This window comes from Ischnura elegans, chromosome 10, assembly GCF_921293095.1.
Source record: "Ischnura elegans chromosome 10, ioIscEleg1.1, whole genome shotgun sequence".
Classification (NCBI taxonomy): Eukaryota; Metazoa; Arthropoda; class Insecta; order Odonata; family Coenagrionidae; genus Ischnura; species Ischnura elegans.
Window position 1 is genome coordinate 70,188,595 of NC_060255.1, and position 24,883 is coordinate 70,213,477.

Consider the following 24,883-nt stretch of genomic DNA (forward strand, 5'->3'; position numbering starts at 1 on the left):
TAGGCACAGCACGGTTTTTATTAGGGCATGCAAATTAAGCAGGATAGCAGGGACAGATAAAAAGAACGATGAATGCTTTACCGCCGGATGTCCGTCGCCCTTATTAATCCAGCGCGTTTAGTACGAATAAAATGGTAGACAACGGGCCGGAGTTAGCTAATGTGCTTACACCACTTGATTAAAACTTAGGAAGAAAAAAATTACCATTTAGCAGAAGAGATTTTACAATTACCTCTCAGTGGAAATTAGACTACGAACGCAAACATTCTATGGTAGATCAGATAATATAAATAAAATGAGAGAGATAGACTGTAAAGTGATGGATCAGAATGTCGCTTTTTCCACGATCAATCAGAAACTATAACGGCAGCTTTAGAACTCACAAATGTATTAGATGGCTTGTAGTGTAGCCTACTAACTTATGTATTCCTCAATGCATGTTTCTGAATTTTCTTATTATTTCTAACAGCATGTTTTTTATATTCTACCCTCATAAGCATGGTCTCTCAATGAGTAGTTCGCAAGTTTTGCCTTTGCATGTATGTGGTAGTATAATTTGTTAGTATGCGTAACGTTTTTTGGACCGTGTGGTGAGCATGAAGGAATCCTATTGCGTACTGCATGCTGGTGATTGATCACCCCCTACCAAACACTCAAGAGGTGGTTCGCAGGGAATTATGAAGATGTAGACCTGAGCAGTCACCCAAACGTGACGATTTGAGAGCGTTATTGATGTAGTGTGGGAAGGAAAGAAGTAAATACGGATTATTTTTGTTTGATTGATATATTTACCGATGAAAAATCGAGAAGCCAGGATGACAAAGATCGCGGGATGAATATATGTAAAAAGTAATTTACACTATTAACATTTGATGAATAAATGATAAGGAAAGTTGGACGAACGTTTTCAATAGTAATTGAGAATCATAAGCACTGAGTAAGTCAAGCATATGGTGAACTGTTAAATTGATACATGATGATCCACACAGGAGGCTTAAAGTATACTGGGGGTTGTAATGTTTTTTTCCGAATGAAAGTGTGTATATTCGGAGAGCTGTTGGATCTTCAACTGAATCGTTCAATGAGTCATTCATGGCTCGAGGCATGACTGATGGCACGATGGAAATGAACCGTTACCGTGGAAGTGAGCAATTTCTGAGAACCATCGCTCGCTCGCCGTAGGCGGTCACAAAATAAGCCAAGCACTGCTCGCATTGGCTAAATATGCGGCGTCACGCGTATTCGAAGCAAAAGTCGGTTATGCAGGATAACAACCGCGAACTTCTATCCAAGGTGGACGGCGTGGGAGGAGAGTTCCTGGCACTCCACGCCACGAAACGAACCACTGAGGAAGACCAACGAAACGAGTTTTTATACAATCGAGAACCGACATCAGCGCCCCTGTGGCCTAATGGATAAGGCATCGGTCTCCTAAACCGGGGATTGGGGGTTCGAGTCCCCCCAGGGGTAAAAATTTTTTATACTCCCAGCCGCCTCTGATGCGCGTGAGTTTATCTAACCTTCAATTTTATGGCAATGTTTCTTACCTAAAGATATTCCTGAGACAGGTAAAGAAGGACACTAAAGTACCTGGATAGAACGGCAAGGTACAATGGAGGGCGGCAGTACACCAATCGTAGGATTCAATACTGTGAATAAAGAACGGTTGATGACTACAAAATAATATAATATTATAAGTTTAAAAATTTAAAAACAACGTTTTTCTTGCCAACTAAAAAGAAGAAAATAAATTTCTCTGTCCATATCTAAGTCTCGATATGAATTGTCACTCAAATGGTGACATACCTTATGACAATCATTACGACCAAGACGAAAAAACGTTTAAGGTTACATTTAATGTTTGCAATAAATATGAATTTGGATTATCACCATTTGCAGTTGGTTTTTCCATCGGTATGTAAATTGATAGTATCTGCTACTAATTGATGCTATCCACTATTATTAAGGTTATTTAAGTTTCAGTTTATATTGAATGAGAAGGTAATGCTCAGTACTTAACATCTGAAAGTATTAGAAATTAGCACCTAATGAGTTGATTGATTAATGTTCATATTCAAGAATTCATCAGTTAATGTTTAAGTTCTCAGCAATTATGCATGAATGTGTTATTACCTGACACACAATGTTTGAAGATTTAATATCTGAGCGTTTTTTTTATTATGTTTTTGTTCTCAAAGATTGATTAATGAAATGAAATAAAAATGAAAAAGATTGATTGATTAATGTTAATATTAAAGAATTCATCAGTTAATGTTTAAGTATTCAGCAATTATGCATGAATGTGTTATTACCTGACACACGATGTTTGAAGATTTAATATCTGAGCGTTTTTTATTCTGTTTTAGTTCTCAAAGATCAGTATGGTCTTCAACTATGCGAATGTGTAGATTTTAGATTAGAATATGGCTGGTTAATCATATGGCAGTTTAGTAAGAATTTTTAAGAGTAGTGTAACCTATTGCAAATACTAAATGCAATGTTACGTGCACCCAACGTTTTTCGTTTTGGTCGTAATGATTGTCATAAGGTATGTCACCATTTCAGTGACAATTCAAATCGAGACTCAGATATGGCCAGGGAAATTTATTTTATTCGTTTTAGTTGGAGAGAAAAATGTTGTTTTTGAATTTTTAAATTTATAATATTATTATCTTCTTTTTAGTTTTTATTCTCTTCTTTCACTCACTCACTTCTTTTTCTTTCTTTCTCACTTATTTATTTTCCCTCTCGCTTTCTTTCCTTATTTCTCACTTTATTTTCTACTTTATCACTTTCTTTCCTTCTTTCTCTCTTTCTTTCTCTCTTCCTTCGATTTTAAATTTTCTTAATTTGCCTTTTCTTCTTCCATTCTCTTCCTTCCCTTATGTCACTATCACTTAACTAATTAATCTATATATATAAAAGAAAGTCGAAAATCGTGTTAGTTAGAACACTTATAACTCGAGAACGGCTGCACCGATTTCAATGAGATTTGGTTCTTTGGATTCGTCTCAGGCGGGGTTAACATATAGGCTATTAAAAAAGGATAATTTCACAAAAAAATTCATCTCTTTCCTATGGACATGCTTTTAGGAGTTATAGTAACACAACAATTGATAAGTCGGTCAAAACTACAAATTAAATAATTTGTTTTGTTTTTACCACTTTAATAACTGAATTTAGTAACAATATAACATTTTAATTACTAAATATGTTCAAAATATTAATTAAATTGAAATTACATTTTAAAAATTTAATTCGAGCTGATTGTAAGCCCAGCCGTGGCCCAGCTCGAGTTGACACTTCACTACCGTGTTTGTAAACAAATCTCCAAGCAATTGTTGACAAACGGTAATGACCGTGTTCCTGTCGAGGAATCGAGTAGTTTTAACTCATTTCCTTGGAATGAATGCAAATTAGTTTTAGCGGGTCCATCAACAAAGAGTTCCAGAATATGATTGATCACCAAAAGAATCAAAGATGGTTGATTTAGCGAGCAAGAACGAAGATGTGGATGACTAAAACGAGGTAAATTCAAATAGTTCGTACTCTGCATGGATTCGAATCTTTTAAATGTGTAACAAACGAAGACGAAATCACCAACTATCTATCTGAATATTTTAAGTCCTTGGACGTACCTGGCTTACCAAGGCACGATTTACAGAAAAATGTAGTTTCTGTGCTCATGATCTTTCGAAGCCTAAACCAACCATAACTATCCAACGGAACGTGTTTGATCATTAAAAAAATTGGTGATGAATGTGATTCACGCAACTTTACTCAAAGGAAAATGCAAAGGTTAGGAGGTCCTCATTCCGTAGATTCCATGATCTCAACTCATATGCCCTTTTGAGCTGAAACGTATTCAATTTACAATTCGTGTTGCATTCGTGATAACGATTAAAAAATCGCATGGTCATTCTTTCAGTTTTTGTGTTGTTTGTGCTCATGTGCTAATGAAAACCCATGATTTTCTCATGGTCAATTTAACGTGCTATGTTCACGAGTCGATAAACCATCCTCTGTATTTCTTCCTTCGCTTCAAGTGCGTAGCTAGGATAGGGGGTTTTGGGCGCAGCTATTACCACGGGTCTGTAGGGTATAGAAAACTCGCTAAGGTAAGCGGGAAGTGTGGGGGCACTTCCCCCAGACATTTTTTAAGATAAATGGTTCAAAATAGTGGGTTTTGTGGCTGTGTGAATAGTTAAATATGTTTTGTTTGTTAGTCATCCGTCCCCCTAATATTAATAACAAAATCTTTCATAAAAAAATTCTCTAAGCTCTTGGGGGGGGGGTTTATCCCCCAAAACCTCCCCTCGCTGCGTCACTGCTTTGCTTCGCTATATTTATTTAGCTCCATCCGCTTCATCTTGCGCCTGATAACAAAACAAAAACTGTTGTTTCTCAGAAGGTGCTTGACGCAAGACATTAACCCATTAATGCCCAGACGTATCTTTAGATACGTCACACTTTAAAAATTCTTAAATACTCTTTGGTTTGTTGTTAATGCGATTTCTTTACGTAATATGACAGAATAAAGTCTTCAAATGGTATACAAGTGATTTAGATTATTTAAGCCAATATTTTCAATTGTTATGCTTACTTACACATGGCTGGTCATGAACTACTCAGAAATCGCTACGCTACGGTCATGTGAAAATTAAATTTTCACATACACCATTGAGTTATCTGAATCCAGTTTTTACCTGTTTTATTTTAAATGTATAAGGAATATTATCTTTTTAAAGAGATTTATTTTTCTTTCAAGCTCATCACAAAACTAATCAGTAAAGTTTTAACGTATCTAAAGATACGTCTGGGCACTTGTGGCACTAAAAATTCAAGTTTTGACTTATAGGTATGTTTCATTCTATTTATTGAATAGATGAATAAGTAATAATTTTATAAACCATATTATGTGATAGATCGAAGACATTTTTATATTCCTGCCATTTCATGAAGTATAATATTGAACAATTAGGTAAATACAGCAAAACAGGAATTTTGTCAGAATTGTTGTGCATCCTCATTTGAATTGTGATTAAGTACCTTCATTGGAAGCAGAAAATGAGTCAGTATTGGATTTCTGGAAATGCAAATACTCGCAATATCAAGTTGTCTATCCTGGCACAGTAGCGTGTACAGAAAAGAATTCAAGGGGGGCACAAAAGATATCTTGAGCTATATCTACTTGTATCGTAATGAAAAATAATCATGTCACGTGCGAAGTTTAGGAAAGTTTTATTTAAAATGATTATAAACAAGGCATTATTATTATAATATATATTATACAATTATTATATATACAAGGCAATGCCATATTATGATATGAAAGAGTTACAATTGTAGTTCTGCCCTGTTAGGCAATGCGGGCGGCCACGTAAGGGGGGGGCGCGCTCCCCCTTTGCCCCCCATATGTATCTACCACTGTCATGGCATTACTTGTATTCTGTATCGCCGACGGTGGAATGGATTGATTACTTTGTTTCTCGTTCAACTTTCCCCTGGCAATAATATCCAATTTGCAAGCCGGAAATCAGTGTACGAAATAAGCAACTTTGGTGAACATTGATAAAGAAACTTTGTACTACGCTCCATCACCAAAAACTCAGTACTTTGTATTCAAGTTCGAGTCTCTGAAAGATATAACTGACATAAGGAGGAATCTGCGCTTTAAAGACTTTTCAACTGTCTCTTCTGTAAATACTTTTTTGTTACTTTTGTTGCACACCCCTTGCTATATAAGTCAAGAAAACAGCATAGGGGCTCCCATTTACCGCTGAGAAGAGAAGACGTACCTTAGTGATGGAGCAGACGTGAAACAAATCTGAAATAGCTCTGACATCAGCGCTGTCAGCAGAAAAAATTCAAGACAAATTTTATGAACAATTGTTAAAAATGTTAGTACATTCTTCGTACGTACAAATCGAAGTGATTTATGAAGTGTTTGGAATATTGCTTCTCTCAGGTCACCGTCTACTTAGTTGATGGCTTTATCGGTGGTCATCTCCAGACTGCATCATCGAAATACTTTCTCAGTCAATGCGGAGGAACAGGTTTGAAGAAATGTTAAGGTTTCTGCATCTGATGGTAGTTATTATAATGGGAAGAATGATAGCAAGGATTGGCTACATAAAGTTTAACCTTAGTTTGAGGTTTTGAACTAGACTTTCAAAATTGTAAGCGTTGGAGAATACTGTTTGGTGGATGAATCAATCAACCTCTACTATGGTAGATATGGCTGCAAGCAATGTATTACAGGGAAACGAGTAAGATTATGGTTAAAATTATAGTGTATTTTCGAATCAAGTCAACCTTTATCATGCTGTAGCCAACCTTCAGAGAACAGATCTTGGTCAAGGAGATGTACTTTTTGGACTAGTTGATGAGTGAAAATTACCACCAGGTACAAACATATTTGCTGACAACTTATTCATATCAGAATTGATTAATATTAGCATACATAAAAAAATGAAAACTCCTGTTTGTTATTCTGTTTCCGAAATGTCAGTGGCGATCGCGGACTACAATTCTCACATGGGTGGAGTGGACATGTGTGATCAATTCCTGGCAAATTACCGGACAACAATCAGGAATAAAAATGGTGGTTCAAATATTTCAGATGAAACTTGGATTATCAGTTGTACAGGGATGGTTACAGTAAAAAAAACTCGGATACGGTACCACACTGCTGTAAAATTTCAAAATGCAAATGTAAATTGTTCACGTTATAAAACTATAATAATACTCAAAATAATATTATTTGATGCATAATAATTCAAATTAAAGTATTAAAAACTAGTGATGAAGGCATGGGTAATGAATTATATAGCAAAAACGTGCATAAACACAATTAAATGCTAATGTGCATTTTTGAACCCTTAAGTGCCCAGATGTATCTTAAGATACGTGTAGAATTAAGTACTATGCAAATGTTAGAGATTTTTTAAAATATTTTTTCCCACATCAGGTATGATGCCTAATCATAATTTAAGCAAAAAAAGAAAAATTTTTTGAAAAAAATCTTCTGGGCATTAATGGGTTAAACCCGAATGTGTAGGGCTCACCGTGGTGCGTTTACGAATGCAGTACGTTTACGCAGTGCATTTTTTCCAAACAGAGATACTAAAACTGGCGCGCCTTAAGTCATTTAATGCGAATGCTGCTTCATAGGGGCTTTTCTTGCACGATTTTGAGCATCAGTCAAGCGTCGGTCTGGGGTCGTGTCAACCTGCCCCCTGAATGGGCCAAGTGTATGCAACAGACTTGGACCTAAAAACATTTTTTTACAGCTAATAACGCAAATAGCCAACAACTGAATGCGTATAATTTTTATTTCATGAACTGCTTTATTAAACCACAATGCCCAAAATTTCTTAAGCTAAAACGTAAGAAAATTTGTTGAAAAAAATCCGCGTAAACGTGCTCCGATTCACCCCATGTAGATTCAATAAAGAAAATGTCTTTCTGACAAGCAATTTTGGTACTCATTTACGTATTTTTATATAATTTGTATCCTTATTTTATTATAATAAATTAAACATGATTAAAAACGATACAGCCGCTCTTGATTTATAAATGGTGTAAGTAAACTGTAAGTTCATTGATTGTTAGGCGGTACGAAGTTCGCCGGGTCAGCTAGTAATTTATAGTTTTGAATTCACTAAAGCAAGTTGTTCCACTTTATTGATTTTTAAATTTAAGTTTTATAAAATTTTAATTTATTTTATAAAAATTTTCTGAAAAATTCGCTTACATGTTGCACAAAATTCAACATGTCACGCAAAAAATTCTCTGAAATCAGAGTCCTCTAGATTGCTCTCTCAACACTACTCTCTCTCTCTTATGAATCAATTACAAAAATGGAAAAAACTGCACCTACTTGACGTTACGCCTATGCTACAACACAGCCCGCCATTAATGATTTGACTAACAATGGCGGATTGCGACGACTCAACTTCGTAGTTAATATGCGGCAATATAGAGGACTCTGCTCTGAAATGTGATTGCAGCGCTACCGGTGGCAAAATGTGGAATTAATTTCCATACAAAATTAATTTTGTAAATATTTTTTGAAATCTAGCCAGAATCGTGACAGAAAGCATATAAATATGCATCGTCATCAAGATTTGAGCTAGATATGCATTTCAAATGCTCCAGCTAGTCCTTAAGTGTGTTAAATTTGATTTACAAAATTCCACCGCAACAAACAGACAGGACAGGAAAATAAGTTGAGAAAAACGTTGTTAAAAGGCAATTAGATGATAATATAAGTTATCAATTTTATTAGTTGTTTTTTCTTCTATATGCACAATTATAGTGAATACTAATAATGTTTTATATTCGTTGTTTATTTCCCTTTGTTATTCGTAGTGAGTCTGAGTAAGATTTCGTTTATTGAAAACTGACTTCAATGCAACTCACTCGAGTTAAGGTGACTATGGTGATGTGCAGAGGTTAAATAGAGAAAAAATGATTTAGCTTAACTCGTCACTCATATCTCCCAGTAGCATTACTGGGGTTCGATATCACCCTATGGAGTATTTTTGCGAGCTACATTCCATTTTGAAAAACGTGAGACTGCGGACTTCTTGGTATCAAGTGACTCAAAAGGGTAGTTTCCTTCATCAATGAAAACGAAATGCATTGATCGCTATTCGTTACCCACCATTAGGGTTTTCATAATATACAAATTATTTGGTTTTAGAAATCCCAGTTTACACGAATGGCAATGGTCAATTTTAACCTCATTTGAAAACGGCCAGATTGGCGCCCATGCGATTCCACTCCACGTGACGTCACAGGGATCTAGTTTCTACACGAGAGGACAGGAGTTTTATATCGTCTGAGATTACCAATGCATGCATGAGTCACAGAGCTCAGGGAAACATCTCTTAATAATCTCTTATTAAAATTGTCTAAGTCGGAAAGTTGCCTTCGTTTGATAAGGTAGTAATAATCCATATTTAAGCCAAGCGCTACCTGCTAGCAGGTTACTCTGCTACCTGCTGGCAGCCTGCGTCGTATCAGCGTCACCTCACAGGGCGGCAGCGGGAACCAGAAATACGTCACACGGACTTTTCCCATCATTTAGCCGTCGCGTTTTCGCGCGCTTGAAAATTTTCACTTTTCGTTTGATCGCAAAAAATAGATATCGTCATTCGAATATCTAAAAGCGTGCAATGCGTACTCCAGGAGTAATAATCTTTCGATGTAGGTAATAAAAAAATAATAGGAATCCACCCTATTTGATTTGAGACTCAATTTATCAACTGTATAGTATAGTCTGAGCAAACTCTGAGATTAGGTCTCACAATACCAACGCGGAAACCAAACTGAGTTTGAGTCGGCTCCGTATCCAGGATAGAGACAAGGGGGAGGGGCTAGGTGAGGGGTCTGATTGGGCATGGGTGGATTTAGGGGGGATGGGGCATGGGGGCACGTGCCCCCCTCCAGGCATTTAAATAATAGACAGAATTTTTATTGCTGTTATCGTTAAGTTCGTTTCATTTCGTTAATTGCGGAGCCTCAGGCATTTAATTTCATTTTAATAACTTTCATATTAAAACAAAAAAATATTTCGCATTGTAATTTTTGCAAGTTATTTTTAATCACAAATATGAGAGGATCACTTGCCTGTCAAATCCTTGTGACCCCCCAGAAAAAAAATCCTGGATCCGTTCTTGTGCGGAGGCAATCTCCCAGCAGTGATGGGGGTCCGACCAGAACTACCATCTTATCTAATGTAAATTGGATACCCAGGGGAGCCTCCCGCCTGACCTTCTCTGAATCCGCCATTAGTCTGGATCATGACATAAGTAACCTAATGGAATACGGCCAAAAGGAACAGAAAGTTTCGAAAAAAATTATATGTGAGACTCACGGTTCGATTACGGACGCATGACCACCCCGACGGGGGATTTGCAGTCTCAATTTCGCCGATCCCTCCAGTCCACTCAGCAAATTAAGTGGTTTCTCATTGTTCTCTCTTCCGAATACATTTCACCATCTCCCTGTCCACGCAATCACTACGCTTGTCATTCACGCAGCCGGTCTCTGTTTTTGTAAGCACGCTTTCGCAAACATATCATCTCAGTGGGGAGCAACGGAAATTACGCAATATTGCTCTCCTCAAAACACCAGTGGTTGCCGTGGTAACGAGGGCGAATTACGAGATACGATTTTCCGTGCAGCAGCCGTACATTTCTACTCTAACTAACTTTATCCGAATATAAAGAAAATTCAAGTATAAATTCTTCCACGTGAAAGATAACCCTTAAAATTCTCGTAACCTGTAAACAAAAAGTAAAAAAAAAACAGAATGCAGTGCTTTAAATATGTTCTCTTTACAATATGGGAATACTTTGTGGAAACTTGAATGTAGATGTATTTAGACAATAGACTCGACTTTGAAGTCCAACCTTAGTCTCTTTACAAGTGTAGGTACCTCATTGCGTAATTATGGCATTGACATCATATATCTACTGACATCATTTAAGGATTCAAATAATATTCATAATCAAATATTTACGCGGAATTTTTCACAAATGCTTTCCCTTGATTTATTATACTTGGGTTGTAATGGGTGCCAGTCCCCTTGACGGTTCAGCTTGGATAATGTACATTAAGTGCATAATTTTCACGAAGAAAAGAATAAATTGCTCTCACCGGAGTTCATGGGAAATTATGTTTCCACTGAAGAATCTTCACTGTGCACTTGTGAGTTGCAACATTAAGGTAAATCGTAGGATTTTCCGTAATTACTTCCTTGAATTTGTTAATTTAGTTGAGTTAGTATTAAGCGCTCGAGGGTAACAGAATTAGTATAATAAGAATGGTAAGCTCCATTAGCTACGGTACAGAGACCCTACAACCCTCCTGAGTCCAAAGTCCCTAGTAACTTACGTTTGATAGCTGATTTATTTTTGTGGGAACCAGCGCATTAATTGCAAACATTAGTTCTAAAACACAGTTGAGGATTTGTTTTGAGATGAAGAACATGACCGAATGGACAAGGGCAGTGGCTACTCTTTCGGTTCACAGAACTGCATGCAAAAAGTAACTTCGTATGCAGTCGAACGCGACCTGTGCACAGTTCCAGCAGCGATGATGATTTTCACCTCAATCATTTAGCCGCTCACGTGTTCGTAACCAGATCTTCCAATTACCTGTCAGGAATGCTACTCGCAATACCACGAAGCTATTTCCCTCCAAGATTAATATAAATCTATGTTTTGTTGAAAAGATATTTCCTTCTAGAGTCCACACTGTGGAACAAGAGTTTGTAATCTCGCTTTCTACGCCATGGTCGTAGTCTCTCTCTTCCAAACCCTTCTATGTGCATATTTATTGACGGACGGCTTTCAAAGAACTGCTTGCATGATGTAACATTGAAGGTATGTAATATAGTCACAGACAAACATTTGTATGATCCACAGATTTTTTGCCACTGTCGGTTCGACACACTATACCATTGTTTGACAGTGACATTGTCGAAACATGGTTCTCTCTGTCGAAAAATCTGTAGACCATACAAAAGTTTGCACAGTGGCGGGTACATATGAGGGGAGCGGAGCGCGCGCGCTCCCCCCTTGCGGGGCCGTCCGTATTGCCATACATTGCAAATCCACGGTTGTAACTTTTTTTATATCATATGATGGCATTGTCTTGAATATGTGTATAGTCACTTTAATCAAAACTTTCTTAAACTTTGCATGTTACTTGATTATTTTTATTAGATACAATAAAAGTAAAGGTAACTCAAAATATCTTTTTCGTCCCCCATTGAGTTTTTTTCTGCACTCGCTACTTAGTTTGCCTGTGGCTATGTTACCTATCACCATGTTCCACAAAATATCGGTGTCTACACTTAATTAGGTTCGTAAATTTGTAAGTAGCCTCAAGCAACGGCGTAAAGATGTAGCAACTAAACAAAGATCTACATCCTTGGCGTAAATAACTTATCATTGTGAAATATAAACAATTAATGTTTATTTCCAGAGTTTAGCATAAAAAACACTACCAACCATGGTTTCGACACGTCGTAATTTTCAAGGTCAATTTTAATCCTTGATGGGCACTCAGTGCCATTTTCAATCCTTGAAAATGACATTGAATGCCTATCAGTACAGTACATCAGTGCAGTATATTCGGCCTTTTTGATAGAAATATCATCAGAAATTTTTGTTCCTTCTGGAATCAGCTATCCAGGATTAAATTTTCGTGACATAATTTTTCTCCATGATTTTTCTCTATTTATGAACACTGATTAATTATTTTCAAATAATCCTTGAAAATCACAATTAGTGTCGAAACCATGGTCGGTAGAGGAGATATATATTATAGAGCGGAATTTACCTTTTGTTGTTTATATTTTATCATGGACACATAAGTATCGCATTGTCGAGCCAGAAACTATTAAAATATAAGCATCCCATGTCGATGGTATGGTATTTGGAGGAGGCGACCGACAGCTGGGGTCATTTGCGCCATGAGGGAAGGGTGTGGAAGGTAGGGTGGAGAGAAACCCGGCGTCGGCGTTAGCCTACTCTTAACGAAAGGCGCCAAGGGGACCACGGTTTAGCGTCCCATCCGATGGACGGAGTGTTGCGCTTGAAATGTCCTCCACGCAACATTCAAGCAGGGATCGGGCAGTCCCTGAAAATTCTCTGCCACTGCCGGGATTTGATCCCGAGCCCACCGGGTGGGAAGCCAACACTCTAGCCACCACACCAACCCGATCCCCCTCCCATGTCGAGCCTGAAACTATTTCATACGTAAATAACTTTGTTTCACAAGACTCCCCACATGTCTCTCTTCATCCGCCATGCGTTCCTCAAGGATGAAGCTGAAAGCCTTCTTCTCCTCCATTCCGATAGCTTATAGCCAACCGACCAATTCTCTCCCCATCAATGCGAGGATGAATGACGAGTCGATGGGTCGATTAATGGCGTCTGGAAACAGTGAGTGCGTCAGTAGGTGTGCGTGTGAGAGATGGATAGTTTATACATATATATGTGTATAAAGAGGTGGAGGGTGCGAAGTGGTGAGGGATGTCTTCAGTCGAGATGGCCACAAGCTCGAGGTGAGGAGGGGAGGCTGCTGTAAAGTGGTTCCGGGTGAGAGGTTTGAATAGCATGATATAAAAAAAGAAACAATTGAAGGAATTTAAAGGAAAACGCTTTCTTATTATTTTTTAACTCCGCCTCGTTCTGCCTGGCCCTTCAATATCCATCACTTCTAACTCTTTTAATTCCCTCACAAAAAAACGGATGGTAATTTAGTGCTAAAATACTTTGTCAAGGGCGTACCCATGGTCATTACTACGGGGGGGGGGGGGGAGGAGGGGGCAGGCCATGGTCAAGGGAAGGGCAAGCCAAGTTGTGACATTTTAGCATGGAAAAGGTGAATGAAACGAACATTTTAAGAAAATTATAACAGCACTTTATTATGGTGAAACAAAACTCAGTACTATTCCACAAACTTTTATTTAAACAGTCCACTAGTTTCGACGTTTATACCGTCATTATCAAGACTAATTTTTTTTAGTTCGCGGTTCTATTAGCCTTAAGAGACTAGTTGTGAAATAAATAACGCGCGGAAATTCCGCAGGTTAGTCTTGATAATGACGGTATAAACGTCGAAACTAGTAGGCTGTTAAAATAAAAGTTTGTGGAATAGTACTGAGTTTTGTTTCACCATGAACATTTCATCGTTCCACCAAGTAAGGCCCGAATCAGTTGATTTCATTAGCACTCTATTTGTTTATGAGATTATTTCCTTGAAACAATAGTTTTATTTTGTTAGATATCTTATACTAATACCTACATATCATTTTTCGTGAGTTTAAAGAAAATTTATTTAATGCTTTCGTTTCAATTCAGTACTGATTTTGCCTAAAGACTTTTGCGATTTTTGCTTCTAGGGGGGGCAGCTGCCCCCCTCTGCCCCTCGCTGGGTATGCCCATGTACTTAGTGTCCAGAGTTCCTCAACAAGAGGCATGCAAATAATATTTTAGGAAGAGAAGGCGCGAGTTCCATTTAGACACGCAGTAATAATAATAAATCTGCAGGAATAATTGGAGATGTAAGGGAGACAACTATCATGATTGCACATACGTATTTAAAGAGCACCTTCATCGCATGAAATCACGCAGGAAACTTGCTGCAGTTTAAAAATGTATTGTTTGAGGGCAAACTCGCGGCAGGGATTGTAAATACGACATATTTGATCGAAATATCATTCGAATTTTTTGTTCCTACTGGCATCAGCTATCAAGGATCAAATTTTCGTGAAGACCAAATTGTTGTTTGTTGTGGAAAATATAAAATCAAACAAGTTTACTTAATTCTATTCGGTATGCCATTCCAACATATCTCGTCGTATACAGTTGAATTTTGAATAGTGAATTAATAGAGTCCTTTATATCGTTTGAATAATGCATGATTTATTTTAATTTCAGTATACCGGGACTAGCCATGTTGATGGCTTAACGAAGTTACCCGCAGAGAAAAAATTGTGCGACAATTCCATTAAGAAAAGAAGTATTCGTCGTACTGGGATTCGAACCCGGATTCCCCAATTTCTGGTCGAGTGCTTTAGCCAGAGGAGAATGCCATTTACCTCACTGGCAAAGGCATTCGACTGGTAATCGTAGCATCCGAGATCGAATCCCCTTCAAGGCGAATGATTTTTTTCCTGCGGAATTTCCGCACGTGATTTTTTTACTCTACCAGTTTCTTGAGGCTAATAGAAACGCTAATACCTACCAACTTTTATGTTTTTTTTTTGAATGGCTAAATCATTTCGTGAAAAAAAATCTGCAAGGTGAAAAAAGAGAAGGCCATCAATTCTATAACGACGAGGGATGTGTGAGGGGAACGATCGATGGGGAAGAGGAGTAAAACAAATTACAGATTTCGCGCGCCCTATTAATAGCAGTCGGAAAGAGATGGGCTTTCTTTTTCAAAAGCTTTTGATTCACTCCCTTCGATAAGGGGCCAACGGGACTTACTCAGGGACCGAAAAGAAAGGAAGAGTGATGATGGGCATTTGGAAGAACACTCCGATCGCCTTCTTTTTATTTTTTTTGTACCTAACCCACCGCGGTCGGAAAGTTTATTTTTTTATTATTATTTAATCGGTAATGGCCGACCACAATGAGGTGGAAGGTGGGGTGGGGATGTGTATTTGTTAGGATCGAAGAGTGGGGTGGGGATTTTTGATGATAGGAGTGGGGAAGTGGAGAATAAAAGAGTGGAGACTCTTGGGTTTCGGGCCGCCGCTATCTTTCATCGACGTCCCGCCTCTTATGCGATGGGCCGTAAAAATTTCTCACCGCCCACCTTATTCCCCCACAGAAAAATCTCCAGAAACCATTCTCCATGGAGAGGTTTAGAAACAGATTGGTTGATAGGTGGGATTTGAGACCATAGTGTGACCTAAATTGTTCTATTGCAGTAGCTCCCAACCTTTTCTTCCTCCCATACCCTTTTCTATGTACATAACTAGTATTGTACCCAGTGACGTCATGGAAAAATTAGGAGTGCCGGAACACACTCTCCTTATTTATTTTTAGAAATGAAATATTATTCTGTCTCTTTTTTATTACAAGTTATAATTTACAAATCATAATTTACAAATGTCGAAACCATGATCGGTAGAGGATATTTATATTAAAGTGTGGAAATTTATTTATTTAAGTAAATTTCACATACAGCCGTAACGCCCATCTGCAGTGAAATTTTTAACAATTACATGAATTAGACACAATACAATAACCACATAAAAACAAACAAAAAATTAACCAGTAGGGAAGTATAACATTCAATTAGCAGACATATGCGTCAGAGCTTGTGCGGTGAATTTTTTGCGTGACAGGTAAAAAGGAACTAAGTAAGGAGGGAGCGAATTTAGAAGGGAGGAGAGGCAATATAAAGGTGAGCGCTTGGTCAGGGAGATTCTGGGAATAGGAAGGTGGAGTAGGGAGAGCGAGCGGGTGGAACAAGTCGGTATTCTAAAATTCAAAAGAGAGAGGAGTTCAGGGCAGTCAAAAGTCGAGTTCAAGATATTGTGTAGGAAGTTGACGTCCGTTTTAAGTCTGAGATTCTGCAGATTAGACAAGGAAAGAGAAGACAATACAGCATCAGAGGACATATTGCGTAAGTGAGGGACTCTATGCCTAACTATTTCGGCAAAGAAGTGGAGGATGCAATCAAGGGATTTTAGGTTAGTCGGGGCTGACATGGACCAAATTGGAGAGCAATACAAAACTATGGGAAGGACAATCGTTGAGAAATAGGAGTGGAGTGCATTGGGATCCTTAATTTCCGTGAAGCGGTAAAGAAGGCCTAACAGAGACATGGCTTTCTTTTTCACAGTCTGAATGTGGTACAAATGTGGAAATTACAAATAGCTATTTATATTTTATCATGGACACTTGTTTAGTCTTCGACCCTGGAGTCAAGTAAAGTTTAGTCACTGTAAGCGAGGAATAAACAAACAAGGATGGGTAGGAGAAAGGAGCAGTGACGTAGCGAGGGGGGAGTATAGGGGATGCGAAACCCACCGAAATATAAAATTAAAATTACTTTCCTTCATAAAAGAAAACAAAACATTGAAAATCATAAATTTACAAAAGATATCTTTGATAAATGAAGTTTTTTCGATTATGAAAAGTTTTAAATTAGTTTAACCATTTCTAACCCAGAGCTGCTTCTGGGAGAAATAAAATTTCAAGATTTTTCATTTTTAGCACTTGAAAATTTTGCTCTCAATCATAATTATCTTGATAGCTAAATATTTCTTGGTTAAAATATACACCATATAATAATGCGTAGTGTAGATATTTCCTAAATAGAGTAAACATTTTATACATTTTTGATGTTGCTTAGAAGCAAAATTGGATTATAATGAGTTAAAACCCTCTACTTACTACCCAGTTTTTCAAAAATTCCCCCCCCCTGGTTTTGGACCCCCCTCCCCAAACGAAATTCCTGGCTACCCCACTGCCGCGAGTCACGTAAAGTTTAGTTATTTTAAGCGAGGAATAAGCCAACGAGGACGGAAAGGGGAAAAAGGGGATGGGCCATCAGAGAAAGAGATGACAGAAGGATACGCGGAAGAAAAGCCCGGGGGTAGCTTAGCGGAGGGATAGCGGAAGAGAGGGTGGGGGAGATTGGGTGTCGGGTCGAATGTAATTAATGGTTTTGGAGACAAAGAGAAGGGAGGAGCGGGGAGGGGAGGGGGTTAGGATCTGCGTGGAAGGGGGGATGAAGAGCGCTCGATCGCACAGAAAAGGGGTTGAGTGAAAGAAGGGGGTGGGGGAGAGCATGATATGAAAGGGCGTGGGTGGGTGGGGGGAGGATCGAACGTTCCCTAAGAGGAGTGAGGAAGATGAGAGCTTAGCGGGCCGAGTAAATGATAGTGATAAAGTGGCGATGGAAGAGGGAGGTATGCGAAGAGAGGAAGGGGGGGGTGGTGGCGAAACGAAGTGTGTTGGAGCACTGAAGAAGGAGGGGGAGAGTGAATGAGGTTGACGCTGAGGATTGGGTCGGTATTTAGGCAAAGAAACGAAGGATAAATAATTGTAAGTAAGAAAGCTCACGTCTTTGAGTAGATCTCAAAATATTTTTATTTACATTCCAGTATAATGTGCCTTATATAAATAAATAAAAATCGTAGCACTTTTCCACAAGAATTTTTAATGCGTACTACGCGTTTCGGCTCACTGAGCCATCATCTGGTACATGAACCGAAACGCGTTGTACGCATTAAAAACTTCTTGTGGAAAAGTTCTACGATCTTTTATTTATTTAAATGTGTCTAACTTCCACCAATTGAAGCCTGAATCTGTTGAACCTAATGTGCCTTATATAATTTACGAGAGTTGTCCAGGATATAATGCACCATAATGTTTTTCTCATACAACAACAATGGTGCGAATGCGGAATGTCACATAGGCGTTCTCTGAAGTGTAATGGGTGCGTGGAAAAAATTTCTATCTCTTCCGACAGAAAGCGTTACTGCAGGGCCATTTCAAAATGGCATCTATAAGTGATGTACGTTGCGAGCAGCATGCTGTCATTGAATTTCTCTCTCCAGAGGAAGAAACTGCAGGGAATGTTAATAAACGTTCGTGCAAAGTCTATGAAATATTTGTTGTCAACAGGAGTACTGCTCTTCGCTGGGATTAGAGGACGAGGGCATCAGAAGACGGTTCAGCGGTGCTCCAAGATTTGCTGCGATCGGGGACCATATCAAGCGTTAGTAACAACAGGGCAAAAACACCATTAGTAATACTACTCGAAACACTCGAGTCGAGTACCAACTACTCGACTCCACTCGAATTTTCGAGTACTCGCACATCCCTAAAATTGATCATTCTTTTTCGATTTATTTGCGCCAATAACTCCGTATTATTTGTTCCGCGTCGCCAACAAGAATTGTCGTCGATTATGTTGTTCGATTCCTTTGTTTTTCTCCCATCGTCACAGAGAGATTATCACAAGCTGCTGTACGTATTTGTCTCTTTGAGTGTTCGCAAGCGAGCTACTGTGTACAGTGCAGTGATAACATGAAGAGTATTAATCCTACGCATGTAAATAAATATAGTTTCCTTCCTATGGTATTGATATCTTGTTACCTTGGGTCTCCCTATTAAAATGTTACTTGAGGTAGAATTATACGTTTGGCATGGAAATGACGCTGGGCACTTTTTTAAAGACTGGTTGTTGTTCCGAGTGCTGTTTGTCAGAGGTGTCCCCTGTCAGTGATTACACTTTGGATAGGTGAGGGTAGAGCTCATCTCATACTAATTTACTGGCGTTCGATGAGGAATATAAGTGCCTCAATATTATATCTCTGGGAAAATGTACCACGAAGTTAAAGACTATAATCACGAACTTATTAAAGTCCCTGAGGAAAAACATAGGACCCAACATTGCAGCAAAAAACCAAAGCCTTTTCGTGAGGAGCTTGGCCAGGACATCTGCTAGCGTCGTATTCAGGGGGTACAGGAAGGTTTCCTTTATGCATCTAAATAAGAGGCTTCATATTGAGCAAATGAAACTAAAAGCTGTGGAATTGAAACAATAGGAAATAAACGAATAAAAACATCACCCAAATTAAAACGGAATTGTAAGAAGATTCTTCCATTCAAATGTTGGTGAATATCTCGCATTGATACCAGTCATGTTGAATCTGCGAACATATCCATTTAGTATAAAAGTTGTTTTTAACTATAATGCATCATATGTGATGCATATTGAAATTTTTCCTTCAAAATTAAAAAAAATAAAAGAAAATATTATTAATATTTAGCACTTGAAGCGTTTCTGAATATATTTTAGAAAGTTAATTTTGTTTTACACGTATTTAGAAATGCATGCAGTTGATGGTTAAAACGGTTCGACATATGTACTAGGGTGAGAAAAGAGAGCATGAAGTATGAGGGGTGAAAAAGAAGCCACCCCATATCACAGTACTTTCCCTCCTCCGACGTTCCCTTCCTTCCCGACGAAAATATGGTCGCGGCGGAGAAAGACGTTGTCGTCGCCGAGGGGAGGGTTCTTTATGGACCCATTCTTCCCCTGCCGATCTCTGTGTGCAGGTGTGGAAAAAGTAATAAGACTAAGAGCTCGCTCGGGTACCTCCTCTACGACTCACCCCACACTCGATTTGCTGGCCTCGGAAGTTACTCGCAAGGCTGTCCGGCTCATTACTTACTTGGCGCGCTTCCATCATTCTCAGAAGACTTGGGGGAAGCTAAGGAGCTGATAATTGGACCGGCAGCGTGGCTCCCTTCATTACACTCTGGCTCGAAGTGCCAAGCAGACTAAAAACAAGGATAAAAAATGTTCTGAGAGCTTTCGCCTGCTTGCTATTCACCGAGTGAAGACATTTAACATTTCAATGATTGAGAGCATGCGATATTTGGGATTTTGAAGTTTATACAGGGTTGTTATTTGATGTGTCAACACCTTCATGAAGTAAAACACCAAATATTTCGCCAGCATTTTTTGTTAAAACTTTGTTATGGCACCATTAACTACCCTGACGGCTATACCTGGGTTGATAGGTGTGGCTAGGGTGTTTAGCATTAGTTAATTACTACCTACCACGCACCAAGCGATTGCTGAACTCTTTTGAAATGAAGAAAAGGCCCCGTAAATATTTCGGCGTTTATTTTTTAATGTATGAAACATTTAATAAGAAAACTAGATGTGCCCGTTGAAAGTTAATTTGACATTTGATTTGGAATTATGAGTACTATCTTTTGTGAAATCAACTTCCCTATTTAAGAGTCGCCGAGTTTTCGAGACATGTAACTAAACATTTTTTATTGCTCGTGGAAAATGAAAAATTGGCTATGTTTTCCAGTAATTGTGTGGGTAAATCATTGGTTCTTGTGATTTTGGGATTAGTTTAATGTATAGATGAAAATATGGACAGTATCCTATTTTTGGCATAATCGTCAGCTTCTTCAAGGCTGAGGATGTCTTTAGCTACAGTTATAACGTAGCATGCCATATCCAAAGGTAATGAAATGAGACTTTGTGATGGCTACGGCATTACATGCGATTTCAGTTCTCTCTATGTAATCAGAATTGGAAAAAAGCAGTTTTCTCTCACTAATCTGCATATTCTCCATGAAAAATAGTAAAAAAAACGCTGTGGATGGTATTGACAATGCACATATATTGAAGAAATTTAATAAACGCGGAAAAATTCTATCAAGAAGAGAATATATGCCATACATTAGATGCAATCATTCAAATCCATAAATTTATTCGGCAATTATTTATATAATTTCCATCGATTTATATTTCTCTTCGTAGTCTTTTTAACTTGTATAGACGTCATGAAATATTATCGAGAATAAATTTCTTATGCATTCTTCTAATACACTTGTGAATAGATAAAAAGTTGAGCTCAAGGTCAAATGGGGAAAGAAACACTCCAATGGCCGTAACAAGGGACCTCGTCACAGGTATAAACAAAACACTGTGTGGTATGCTGGAACGGGAAAATTCGCAGCAGTGACCAACCCCAGCCTCTCAACCGGAAACCCTTCACTAACACACGATCAACAGTGTACGAAGGTATGTAGCTACATAGTAATACAAGTTATCTACCATCATATTAATTTTTTACCGATGACTGTATTCCCTCATTTCCGTATCTATAACATTGTAAAGAGAGCCCTGGTCCAGAGGATGAGGGGACGGATCGTGGCCTCATCTAGGCCAGGCAAAAGAAATAAGTAAAATCAAATCAAATTAGTTACTAACTTATATACTCCTACATTAAAGATTAAAAACTTCCGTACATTTTCTACGCAGACATCACACTTAATTTCATGATGCGCAATAAATTATATAAAATTTTTATAACCTATTGTCCTCATCATAAAGAATTTTAATAAATCTAGGCGTATTTCCATTTGAGCATTATCTTTTTATGTGTAAAGGGCTCATTTCCTTACACCCCCTGCCACACGCCTCTTCATGCAGCTCGCGGGGTAGTATGTAGATGTAGATACACTGCAACCCATAAGCCACCTCAAATCGTGTACGTCTGTGCACACAATGCAGCAGTCCGACCCACGAAAAGGGAGAGGGCGTAGAACGTCAAAATAGGGCGGCAAATCATCCTGAAGGAGACGACGCGACGGTAGTCGAAAGCATTCCCCTGCCAACGCTGTTCCTTCTACCTCAACAACTCACTTCCCTCTCCCGTTGCCATGGAGAGAAAGAATATATATCCCATCTCCGCCCAGCTTCCTTCCTTCACTGACGACCCCTTCTGCGCGGTTCCTCATATTTTCTCCCGGGAACTCTTCCCCTCTCTCCAACCTCCTTACATCTCCCATGGACCATCCACTAACTCTCAAGACTTCTCCGGCACGCCACCTCCATCCTTTCCCACCCCTCTTCACGTCACGCCCCCCTCCGATTCCTTAGGCCATTCTTCTTACCTGCTGAGACGATCCTTCATATCTTCCTTCCTCCCCCGACCAAGGCTCAAGTCTCCTTTCACTCCCACCTCCCACCAGAAACCAATCTCTCCTCAAGTCACTCTTACCGTCTCCCTCTTTCTCTTTTGTTCCTTTTCCTTTTCTACATCCGCACGAATCCTTCACCATATTCCTTTTCTTTAACCATCCTCTCAGACTTCTTAAATCCGGAGTACTTTACCCAAATGATAGAAAAATGTGTGGTGCACCTTCGGTCAAATTATCATCCAATACTGAGTAAAAAGTATATATTCGTAGCAAGGAGATTTATATGATGCATATACTCGTGACTGCATTTTTTATGAAAATTCGCAGGGAAAGAAAAATGAAGGACACGCATTTTATACATCACGTATAAAAAATGTATGCATTTAAAGATTGAGGTTTATATGACAGCTTAAGTATAGATTACGCCTCTACGGAATTTCTGTAAAGTCCACAGAACCAGACCCTGGAATCCAAAGGAATGAGAATAAATTAAGATGAGGGATATGTAAAACGTGAGGGAATGTAGATATGGAAAGAGAGGTTGGTAGGGTGAGCGGGGATGATGGCTTGTTTCTTGGCTGGGTACAAAGGAGGGATCGTAAGATGACTTGATTGATAATAGGGTAGTTTCCTTCATCGAAGAAAACGAAAGGCATTGATTGCGATTCGTTACCCACCATAAGTGTATTCATAATATACAAATTATTTGGTTTTAGAAATACCGGTTTAGACGAATGGCAAGGGCCAAATTTATCCTCATTTGAAAAAGGCCAGATTGGCGCCCATGCAATGCCACTCCACGTGACGTCACAGGGACCTAGTTTCTACACGAGAGGATAGGAGTTTTACATCGTCTGAGATTACCAATGCATTCATGAGGCACAGAGCTCAGGGAAACATGTCTTAATAATCACCTATTAAAACTGGCTAAGGTCGGAAAGTTTTCTTCGTTTGATAAGGTATTAATAAACCTTTTTTAAGCCAAGCGCTACCAGATAGCATGGTACTCAGCTACCCGCTAGCATCCTGAGTCGTATCAGCGCTCAGAGCCTCTCCCAAGGTCACCTCACAAGGCGGGAGGTGGAACCAGAAATGCGTCACACGGACTTTTTCCTATCATTCCTACTTACGCGTCGTGTTTTCGCGCGCTTGAAAATTTTCACTTTTCATTTAATCGCGAAAAATAGATATCGTCATTTAAAAATCTAAAAGCGTGAAATACGTACTCCAGGAGTAATAATCTTTCGATTTAGGCAATAAAAAAATAATAGGAAACCACCCTATTTATATATATAATTTATTATTTATCCACCATGGAGTTCTAAAAAGATACAGATGAACTTCCTTGAGCCTCCTTAATTCGGACACACTTTTCCAGAGCGATTGCAAAACGTAAGATTTTTCTTTGTGAAAAATGCTCCCTCATAACAAATATACGAAATTCCACACACAATATTTATTGACGCCCGAATTTTGCCATTGTGTACACAAGTTTGGCAAAAATGTTACCACCAATCTTTGAGCACCGAAAATATCGAAGTTAGTTCGCCTTTAATATTTACCCGGCCTACGATATGAATCACAATTTCACAAAGTGTACTTATTTTATCATTTACACTCTTTTTTATTCCAAAAAACTGCCTATAATGGATATAAATATAATTATGGGATGTAGAATTTTATATCTAAGGACGTCAGTCGAGCGACCTTCAGTTACGCGACACGTATGTTTTACAGTTTATGATTTAGGGTAGAATGTAGTTATTTCACCAAAAAGCACAAGATACGATTTATTTTCTACATTTATGCCGAAGTCGCATACAAACTAAGTTTGTTATACATAATTTTTGTAATTAAAAAAATTATCAGTATTTATCAAGACTGTCAAAAATATAGTGTCGTGGGGTGCGGATAAGGTCTTTTAAAACATTTTTGTTTTTAATCTGTACATTTATAAGATACCGTAAAATGGAATACAGTATTTTATCATTCGAGTTTACATTAAAATTATGACATTTCAACTTCCATAATGTCTCGTTTAGATTACGATTGTACCAGCAATCGTTGGAACTACTTTGCATTCACACGACGATGGTTAAGACCTGTGCTGTCCTCTAGTGCTGACATCTAAAGTGAACGAAAAATTGACGGTTTACAAAGCTGTTGATGTATGCAGGGTCAAGATATTACTGTGTTCCACGTGTATTTACCGAATAATTTTTCTTCCGCCCACATTCCTCCTTCCTAGGACAAATCCATGAAAAAAAATAGAGCAAAGAGAGCTTCATAAAATAAAAATACTTAGTAAAAATAGTACGACCCGGGTTTCTGCATATCATGCTATCATCCGCTATACCTCATGATAGCATGATATGCCGAAACCCGCGTCGTACTATTTAAAGTAAAGTGTGGAATAGATGTGTGTGGTATTTTTTTATGATGAAGCAGTTCCACAAAGTAACGCCGGAGACCGTGTCTTATATTAAAAACGAAGAGAGCTTCACGAACTTTTCGTCTTTCTCTGGTCGCTTCCTTTTCCCAGAGTCCTCTGGATGGCAGTTCTCTACACTACTCCCTCATAGGGTCGTGTATTATCAACAATCCAGAGGACTCTGCCTTTTCCGGTCTCCCAGCGCCTAACCATCGTAAAGTGGCAACGTTCGGAACTACGTGAACTATTTTCAGGACATGCATTCACACGGCTAGGTCGGCCAACTATTGTGAGGACGATCGCTTGTACAATCGTAATGTGAACGGGGAATAAGCAAGAAACTCATTGCGCGACGTTATTTCCCTGGATCTGGAGGGTCGTACAACTGAAGTTACATTGGGCGCGGCCCGCGTAGTTACGATGCATTTCCAAAGTGGTCCATAAGATC

At 38.6% G+C, this 24,883-nt stretch overlaps 1 non-coding gene across 1 annotated transcript; it reads left to right on the forward strand.

The window, feature by feature from the left end:
- Positions 1–1,397: 1,397 nt before the first annotated feature.
- On the forward strand, positions 1,398–1,470 carry Trnar-ccu. The gene has a single exon. It is a non-coding gene; the product is annotated as a tRNA-Arg (tRNA).
- Positions 1,471–24,883: the final 23,413 nt, after the last annotated feature.